General features: G+C 43.0%; 1 protein-coding gene across 1 annotated transcript in view; it reads left to right on the top strand.

Annotated features, from left to right (window-relative positions):
* The first annotated feature begins 1,034 nt into the window (after positions 1-1,034).
* Positions 1,035-10,561, top strand: part of LOC306939555 (protein FAM163B-like) — a 50,609-nt gene continuing 41,082 nt past the window's right edge. Inside the window, exon 1 of the mRNA XM_079524147.1 lies at positions 1,035-1,967. The gene's annotated coding sequence lies outside the window, so the exon portion shown is untranslated. The remainder of the gene's footprint in view (positions 1,968-10,561) is intronic.

Genomic DNA, 10,561 nt, shown 5'->3' with positions numbered 1-10,561 from the left:
GGTAGGCAACCCAGCCAGGCGGAGATGTGCAGTTTGTGCACCTTTTATAGTTCAAGTTTAGTTTTGGTTTGGTCAAGCATCATAGCACTAGTCTGTATTGGAAACGTCAATTAGTCAGTCTAGTCCATTTACTAGCCCAGCCAGTAAGGGCATTTTATCAGGTATTTGACCAATCTGGGAACTAAATCGTTACCAAGAAATGTCTTCACCAATGTGTTTCTAAAGGTTTCTAATAACGTAAAAGTTTGAGTTATAAGCATAATAAGTCAAAATGTCATCATTCTTTAAGTAGCATGTGGCATATGAAACTAGGGGTTTTTCATGATTCTGAATCCATTCCAAGCATTAGTTTTGCACAAAAAACACTCATTGGGCTTAATTCGGCCATCCACTTAACATTTGTGATGACGGCTATGGCTGTTTTCCTCCCAAGGAGTGTTTTTTGTGCAAAACTAATGCTTGGAATGGATTCAGAATCATGAAAACCCCCTAGTTTCATATGTCACATGCTTTGGTGCCTTATATAGGATGTTAATGGTATGGTCACATAATTATGCTAATAACTCAAATTTCCCACGGGAGTTGAATTTCAAACTTTTAGTACATGTTATTAGACACCTTTAGAAACACATTGGTGAAGACATTTCTTTATAACGATTTAGTTACCAGATTTCCATAGGTTTCTCTTAAAATGGTTTGGTTTTTATTTGTTTTGTTCCTTTTATCTACTCTCGGTCTCATCCATCCATCCATACCACCAATGCAGGCTCTGTGGCCAATCATCCTAGTGACTAAAGCTCCCCCCCCCTGCCTTGCACAGCATACACTCCCAGGGCTGCATTCACATCGTGGGGCCTGCGAGGAGAAGACACAGGGCTGTGGATCACCGCCTCCGTATTTCTCTCTCTCCACTATACTGCTGTCGCCTGTCGGTCTGTGGAGGGAATCAGCGGAATTTACGTCTTTTCCCCCGGCGGAGAGAGAGAGGGTCAGTCACAGTCAGACAGTCGCCGAGTAGACCGAGCCATAGCAGCCTCTTTTCTTGGACTTGGAATATAATAACGCAGCCTCGAAGAGACTTGACCAAATAAATCATTTTGATAAAGCAAATATAGACACGCGGCCGGCGGTATATAGTGTGGAGACTGGAGAAAAACAGGAGGCAAAGGGTTGCCTTTAAATACGGAAACGGAGCCGAGCCGAGCCAGCTGAAGGAAATCTTTACATCCCGATCGTCTAATATTGGCCAGCTGTCGCGATTTTCTCTCTCTACGTCCGTCTCCTCCATCACACATGCTGCTCGTGTATACAACATGGACTGTTTGATTTATACTGGTATATATACAGTGCCGTTTTTGCCAGCCTCCGTCCGTATATAAAGCCATACAAATCAAAGAACAACTCGGCACCCCGATGTATAATGATATGGAGCAGTGACTGTGTAAAAAAAACAAAAAACATATTTGGACCACCACGGTTGTCGTCATTATATCCCCTATAGGCTATTGGCTTTTGAATAGCAGCCTTATATATATATATATATATATATATATATGTATCTCTTGATCATGAGAAGAAGAGTCGGTGTCAACTGCGGCTGATCTTACATTTTATTGGACGTTTGTCAATGACAATGTGAAGGTGCACGGACTGAGAAAAGTGCAGGAGGGAAAACAAGACAAGAAGAATATTCAAAACATCTCTCTTACTGGACCGCGTAATCTTTCCGGGTAAATTACATTAACACGAAGAAGGCGGAGGAAAGGGGGGGGGGGGGACCCATCTGTTAACAAAGCCACATCCTCTTGTATATGGAGTCGCATATCAACAGCTTTAATGTTTTAGGCTGTCAAGGATCAGTCCGTTTTTCCGACGTTTTGGGCTTATTTAGACTTGTCGACTGATCTTTTTTTTAAAGGGGGAAACCGTTGATGTGACTCTATAGGAACTTCATATTATCTCTGAAGGTAAGCGACCACAAAAACTCTTTGATTTCACTGTTGTGTTTGTTGTTGTTATGTTTGTTGATTTGATTCGAACACATAACTTGCTTTGAGAATTGCAGTTCTTTAATGTTTTTTGCAGTTTTGGCTATTTCGAAGCAATCTTGCTTTATACATTTCGCTGGCTTTCCGTGTCAACTTTTCTGAATTATTCCTGTAATAGTTAATCGCAAGCTTGGCTATTTGTACATGTCTTTTTAGTCTACAGCTGTTTCTGTTTGATACTGTACCCGATGTGCATCATCTACTGTAGGCTATAAGTTAAGGAGTTGTCAGGAGCTGTCCATGGTAGCGATGCGTGTATGGAACTCGCAGCTGAGACACACAGTTGCAGGAGTATAGGCTACTGACAGATTTCCCCGTTCATCACCAAGGACAGCGCCATACTGTTTGTGCTTGCCATGATGGAAGCACAGTAGCCAAAGTATTACAAGTATTCAATTCTCCAGCTTCATACCATGCAGTATAGTAGAGAGAGTACATTGAAAATGGTGTATGTATACTCCTTGACTAAATATATATTCCATATATGTTACATACAGTACAGTACATACACGTGTGTGTGTGACTGTGCGCCTGCGTGCGTGCGTGTGTGTTCTCTCTCTCTCTGACTCACTCACTCACTGTGTGTGTGTGTGTGTGTGTGTGTGTGTGTGTGTGTGTGTGTGTGTGTGTGTGTGTGTGTGTGTGTGTGTGTGTGTGTGTGTGTGTATATGTATGCATGTCAACTATACATACACACATGTGGAACTGAGATGGGAGTAGTTTGTGTGACAGACTGCGTGCTGTGTGTGAACGCAGCATGGTTCCCGAGCCACAGCAGCTGTCACCAAACTGCTATCCATACAGATAGGTCTCTCTCTCTCTCTCTCTCTCTCTCTCTCTCTCTTCGTCCCCATGCAGGGGGGGGGGGGGGGGGGTCAAAGGCAAACTAAACAGACTTTATTTGACATGACACTAAATCTGTTCATGCAATAAACATGAAGAATGGTCTTGGCAGAGCACGTGTTCGCGCAGCGTGTCGTCAAGACAGGAGGGTATATATACTCCACTGGGAGTATATATACTCCACTGGGAGTATATATACTCCACTGGCCAAGGAAATGTGGCCTGTCGAGTGAATGACTGCTTCCTGTAAAGTCAGTGGTTTTCAACCAAGTGGTCCAACCCAACTGGACCACTTATAGTTCTTTAACCCATTTAGACCTGCAGGACGATTCTACAAATGTCTTCTAAATCCTGACAGTTTTCTGAAAAACCCTATGTTTCTATGTCAGTCGTTCTCAAACATTTTCATGTCAAGGACCCCCAAAAATATATAATTGGCCACCGACCCTCATCTGAAAATATGTTGTTCCAGGGGACGCCCCCAGAAGCAAAGATTTGAGTTAAAATTGTTCGCTCTGAAAGAATATATATTCAAAGATGTGCACCCCATTTTCACGATTTTTCAAAAATAGCAGACCTACAAGCTCGTAGCGCGGCACTCGGTAGAATAATTGATATTTTGATCGTTTGCCAAACAACATGGAATTGTGGACCAAATCTTATTAAGTTTTGGGTCTGCGATGCAAAATGTCATCAAATGGTTCGAACCCGGGCTCCCCCAGAGTTAGTGTCGAAGTGTCCTTGAGCAAGACACTGAACCCCAAATTGCTCCTGATGTGCTGGTTTGTGCCTTGCATGGTTTCCGCCGCCATCGGTGTATGAATGTGTGTGTGTGTGTGTGTGTGTGTGACTGGGTGAATGTAATGCACAATCTATATAAAGCGCCTTGGATAAAGGCGGTATATAAATGCACCATTTACCATTGACCAATGGTGGTCCGTGGCTCAAATGCCAAATAAATAATGGGCTTTGATATGAAATGGGTTGAAAAGCACTACTGTAAGTTATATGGAAATTATGTATGTGGAAATTATGTACCAGACAGTGGCCTTGTGGTTAGAGTGTCCGCCCTGAAACTGGGAGGTCGGGGTTCGATCCCCGGCCGGGTCATACCAAAGACTGTAAAAATGGGACCCAATGCCTCCCTGCTTGGCACTCAGCATCAAAGGGTTGGATTGGGGGTCAAATCTACTAATCAAATGATTCCCGAGCGCGGCGCACGCTGCAGCTCCTCACCGCTCACCGCTCCTTGGCTGCGGCTCACCGCTCCCAGAGATGGGTCAAATGCGGAGAACAAATTTCACTGCGGTAACGTGTGTGACAAATCGTATGACTTTGACTTTGACTTATGTGATGCTACTGTAAATACATAAGGACACTTCCTGTCTGTATAACCGTGACCAATATTGGTACGAGGAGCAATATTGCTGTTTTGGCACAAAGTGTTTAGATTTGATTCATTGATTGATTCATTGATTGATTATGGCATCTTTATTGACAAAAGGCATATATGAATATTAAACGTATATTTGTACATTATCTGTCAAAACCAGGATAAATCACTATAGCTTGAGGAACCGAATGGATCATGGCACCACTTCTCCATTGACCTCAATGGACGCGGACGCACGGTTCTTCTCCGTCGCCCTATTACTTTGAATGGCGTCCCTCATTCCTCAAGCTCGATAGCGCGAGACAATTAAGAGCTCATTTCCACCGTGGTCCTGTTTTGTGCTATACCTCATTTGAGAAATCGTAGATAATTCGTATCATTCCAAATAACATAACTATGGTCCACTGCACTATAAAGGTCACTGCGTTGAAGTAGATATTCATGCTGCACTGAAATCAATATAATCAAATGGCTTCCTATGGAAATCTTGTGGAAAAGGGTCCTCAGTAATGTCAAGTAATCGCTTGAGTAGTATTCAATGGACTAAACATGCCTTGCCAGCCTGGTTTGGCCCTTTATCCTGAACTCTACTTTCGACCAGCCCAGTGGCCTTGTGGTTAGAACAGGGGTGGGCAACTTTGACGATGGAGAGGGCCACTATATTTCCACACTCACTCCCTAGGGCCATATATTACTGTCGTAGCAAAAATAGCCGATCTACAAGCTCAAAATGCGTCGCGCTGCGACGCGTTTTGAGCTTGTAGATCGGCTATTTTTGCTATATTCGAATTGAAATCTAAAATTATTGCTATTTTTGAATGGAATCCTGAAAATGAAAATTTTTATGTAATTTCAAATGCCTTTAATTATACTTGTGTTGAACATTGAGCTACTAATTTAGACTGAAGTAATTAAAGCGGGTCATGTTTGCATGTTGTGGAATTGTAACAGCTGAAGCCAATAATATATCAGTATTCTGACATTAACCTGAGGGCCACATTAAGTGAAGGTGGGGGCCGCATGTGGCCCCCGGGCCGCCAGTTGCCCACCCCTGGGTTAGAGTGTCCGCCCTGAAACTGGGAGGTCGGGGGTTCGATCCCCCGGCCGGGTCATACCAAAGACTGTAAGAATGGGACCCAACGCCTCCCTGCTTGGCACTCAGCATCAATGGGCCTGAGCGCGGCTCACCGCTCCAAGAGATGGATGGGTCAAATGCAGAGAACAGATCTCGCATATACAGCAATGTATGTGACAAATGGTAGGATTTTAACCTTGACCTTTACTTTTGGGTTAGTTTGAAACTCAAATGCTGCAAGATGCACCATTCGTCTGTACTATAGGCACAAAATTGTGAAAATGTGGCGCAAATCTTTGAATATTTATTCTTTCAGAGTGAAGGGGTCCCTGGAACAACATATTTTCAGATGGGGTGGTCGGCCGCCAATTACATACACATATACTCTTTAATTTTTGGGGTCCTTGACATGAAATAGTTTGAGAACCACTGTCATAGAAACATAGGGTTTTTCAGAAAACTCTCAGGATTTAGAAGACATTTTGTAGAATCGATCTCAGGTCTAAATGGGTTAATGTAGAATCATGCTAGACACTGAACCAGTCGTATGATCTTGTTGCCAGACAGATTATCACCACTAACCGCGTTAGTGGTGATAGCGTGACGTCACTCCATAGACACTACATGTTAACAGAGGTAATTTAAGAAGTCTACAACTTTTGTTTTCTCAAGGTAAGGTTTGTTCTATCTGTTCGAGCTGATTTACCATCTTGTTTGCTTCATAATAATATTGGTCTGTCACATTTTTACATTAGGAAATGTACTTAGATTCTCCAGAGAAAAAAACGTGTAAATGCTAATGTTAAATGACACCACTATCTACCGGAAGGGGGCGTGGAAAGGGGGCTGTGAGATAGGCCTATTGGCAAAACCTGACGTAGCATGTATGACAACGTATAAACTGGGCTTAACGTTGGAAGCTTCAGTGATTTGCAGCTGTAACATTTTTGCCCGGTTTTTATTTTCTTTTCTTTTTTCAATATATGCTACCATCCGTCTCTAAAAGCCCTGCTCTTGCTGTCCTGAACAAGCTGTCACAGTGACTGGTTTTTGGAGCACTTGAGATGCATCCTCCCAGCCACAGTTTAGGGATTCTCAACCTGTGGGGCCCCCGGGGCCCACTGCTGCAGGGCCGTGAGGATATTGCAAAGTGGGGCCCCAAATAATTGGCAGAACATGAATGATTTAAAAAAATATAATACTGTAAAACATTTTAGGACCTGTGGTTGATTCTCTACGGCAGGGGTTTTGAACCCGTGGGTCGCGACCCCTCGGGGGGGGTCGCCAAATTATTTTGGGGGGTCCCCAAATTATAAAAAAAAAAAAAAAGTGTTTTTCTTTTTTTGCAACTGAATGGCTGGAAAGTGGAAATGAAGAGTTTACATATAGTACACATAGTACATGCATACACCTTCCCTAATGATTATATCTGGTTTCAGTATTTATTTATGGTGTATTGTCTCTATTATTAAGGTTATTGTAGCAGTCCATTTATATTGGAGGTCGGGAGGGGGCGGTGCGGGGCGGGGGTCCCGAGACATTGCCAAAGCATTTCAGGGGGTCCCCCGGCCAAAAACGTTGAGAACCCCTGCTCTACGGAATGCATAGTTCTCACACTTTCGAGATGTTTCAAATATATAGCAGACCAGCTTGCAGCGTAGTGGCACAAAGACAGTGACGCGCTGTAAGCTTGTAGATCTGCTATTTTTGAATGGCCAATTCACGCTAAAATAAAAAATGACACACACCGATGCTTTCCCGGTTGTAATGGGTTTACATGCAGGGTGCATTCATGTAAAAAGAACACAAGGTGTTATTTTGTCATTGCTGAGTTTTCACTGTGATAATGGTAAATATGCACTTAAGGGAAACTTTGACAGAAAAAGACTATAGAAAATAGAAGTAAAACTCCTTAAACTGAGACTTAAGAAAATATTTTTTCTTTATTTTATCATGCTCATAAAGTGCTCTGTGCTCAAAGTGCAATTAAAAAGCAAACGTTTCGGTCCTAGGACCTTCGTCAGTGCTATATGATTTTCACAGACAAAGAACTTGCTCTTGTATGCACTTAAAGTAGCCTATAGATGCTACTTTGTTTGTTTCCATTGATCCGAGCCGGAACACAATCAATTGATTTATCATAAAATAAAGCCCATCTGTCCACTTAGTGTTAAGTGGTCAGATCGGTGGGCCGCAAACACGTTGAAGGTTTTCAAGTGGGCCCTGACAAAAAAAAGAAAAGAAAACAGACCTGTAAACCAGCAGTGTTGTCTTTGGCAGCAAATTAAAATATTAGCTTTAGTCATAGTCTCTTGAATAGTTTTCATTTAGTTTTAGTCACATTTTAGTCACCTGGAATGTTTTAGTGTTAGTCTAGTTTTAGTCGACTAAATATCATACGATTTTAGTCGACTAAATCTACAGTTGATTTAGTCGAGCAAAATGTGTTCAGGCGGGCCTTGATGTCGTCGTAATGACTGTTTTTTTTTTCTTCACTTGCTGAAAATAGCCGATCTATCTGTTGTGAGCTTGTAGATCTGCTATTTTCAGCATGCAACCAAGTGTAAAATGACTTATACTGGATCCTCTTGTCCACCAGTAGTTTTTATTTGTTGATGAAATCGTCACTGTATTTAGTCTTAGTTTTAGTTATCATAGCTTAGTTTTCCTGTAGTTTCCATTCAGTTTTCGTCAGTGAAAAAAGAAAGTTTTTCGTCTGTAAACCAGTACTTTACTCATGGCTGATTTGCTGTGGCGTGTTGTGAGCTTGTATGTATGTAGATCAAACGTTTTTTTTTGGTGCACACAACTTTGGAATGAATGAAAGGCATTTGATGAATAGATGTGATTCTAAGACTATAAAAACTTACATGAGGATGCCATTGAGATTGCACGCATGCAAACTCGCATGTTCACACACACACACACACACACACACACACACACACACACACACACACACACACACACACACACACACACACACACACACACACACACACACACACACACACACACACACACACACTCTCTATCTCTCTCTCTCTCTCTCTCACTCACTCACTCACTCACTCACTCACTCACTCACTCACTCACTCACTCACTCACTCACTCACTCACTCACTCACACTCACACTCTGTCTGTCTTGACTGTCAAATATAGTAGTAGTATACTGTGGGTGGAGCCTTGGGTTCCCATGGTGACTTCTTCTGTGACCCTCAGAGCACACTCGGTCCCCTGAGAGATCAGTCCTTTACACCCACCCCCCCTCCCCCTCCTCCCACCCAACACACACGAGCTCTCAACACGTCATAAAGCTTGTATAGGTTACGTTTTTGAATAGCGTTTACAATTGTTATTTGTGTTATTTTGTTTGTTTTTGTCTTTGCTTATAAGTTCATAATGTTTTTTTTTCTCAAATTGATTTCACTGATTTTACTTGACAAAATAATAGGTCAAGACATTGCGATTAATCGGTGGTCTAGGTATAGGACTCTTCAAAATGTGTCGGCATGTGCATCGGACGCAAAGAGCTGGTATGGGTCGGGCTGTAAAATAAATGGAGCGTGTGTGTGTGTGTGTGTGTGTGTGTGTGTGTGTGTGTGTGTGTGTGTGTGTGTGTGTGTGTGTGTGTGTGTGTGTGTGTGTGTGTGTGTGTGTGTGTGTGTGTGTGTGTGTGTGTGTGTGTGTGTGTGTGTGTGTGTGTGTGGGGGTGTGTGTGTGTGTGTGTGTGTGTGTGTGTGTGTGAGTGTGAGAGAGGAACATGTCTGCTCAATGATCATGTTAAACTGTCACCACTGTCATGCATCCCTTCCTCCACGCTGCTCTCCTCCCCTCCCCCTCGGTACATGCACTGCTTTTTACAGCACACACACACGCGTGCACACACACACACACACACGCAGTCACGCACGCATACACACAGTACTATATACTTCTGAGGACCTGTTATTTTCAGTGTACGACAGCGGCACGTAACTAGATCAGGCAAAACTCGAACACTAAACCCTGGCGTTAACATAAACTTTAATCCTATCCCTATAAAACACAATATCTTTTTCAATTTTTAAACCTCACTCCCCGAATCATTATTTTGTGGGGACCAGGAAAATTGTCCTCATAATCTATTTAATCATTCAGGACGGGAAGGGAACCTCCTTTTGGTGTTTTAAGCATTGTGTTATACTTTAGCTATTGAAAAATAGCAGATCTACAAGCTCGTAGCGCGGCACTCGGTGCGGCGCTACGAGCTTGTAGATCTGCTATTTTTGAAAAATCTTTGAGCGAACGTTTTTAACTCAAATCTTTGCTTCTGGGGGGGGGGGGGTCGCTGGAACAACATATTTTCGGATGGGGGTCGGCGGCCAATTACATTAAATTTTAGGGGGTCCTTGAAATGAAATAGTTTGAAAACCAACCACTGACATAGAAACATGGGGTTTTTCAGAAAACTGTCATGATTTAGAAGGCATTATTTTGTAGAATCTGGTGTCAGTCCTAAATGGATTATAGTAATACAATACGCACGCACGCACGCACGCACGCACGCACGCACGCACGCACGCACGCACGCACGCACACGCACGCACGCACGCACCATTTCGCATTAGCGGTCAGCTGCCCTCGTCTCAACGACTGATTACAAAATTGAAGCTCATTCCGTATAGAGTGAGGTCTCTGACGCGACGCCTGGACGCGGTGAGCCAATATAGATCTATTTCCTGCCGGCAACAAACTGCCGTACGGCGTACAGTCTAAATGGAGCATTTTCGGAGTGAGACGAAGTGAACGGGTGCAGACAAGGAGACGGCGAACAGTGTCAGCTTGTCAGGAAGGCCAGAGCTCAACATCCTTCCCGTATTATTCAGCCCCTCTCTGTGTGTGTGTGTGTGTGTGTGTGTGTGTGTGTGTGTGTGTGTGTGTGTGTGTGTGTGTGTGTGTGTGTGTGTGTGTGTGTGTGTGTGTGTGTGTGTGTGTGTGTGTGTGTGTGTGTGTGTGTGTGTGTGTGCGTTCGTAATTCCAGAAGTGTAATAGAATTTTAGAAACAGATATTTGTGAGGACAGTTTTTCCTGGACGTAACAAAGACAAAAAATAAATAGTTGTTTCATGGTTTAATAAATTGATTCTGGGAGTTATAAAAAGATTCAGGGCATGTGGTTTAGTGGTTTAGAGATTGGAGTTATACCCGAGTGCACAGCAT

This window comes from Electrona antarctica, assembly GCF_951216825.1.
Source record: "Electrona antarctica genome assembly, chromosome: 16".
In the NCBI taxonomy this organism is placed as follows: Eukaryota; Metazoa; Chordata; class Actinopteri; order Myctophiformes; family Myctophidae; genus Electrona; species Electrona antarctica.
This window is presented reverse-complemented; position numbering and strand designations above follow the sequence as displayed.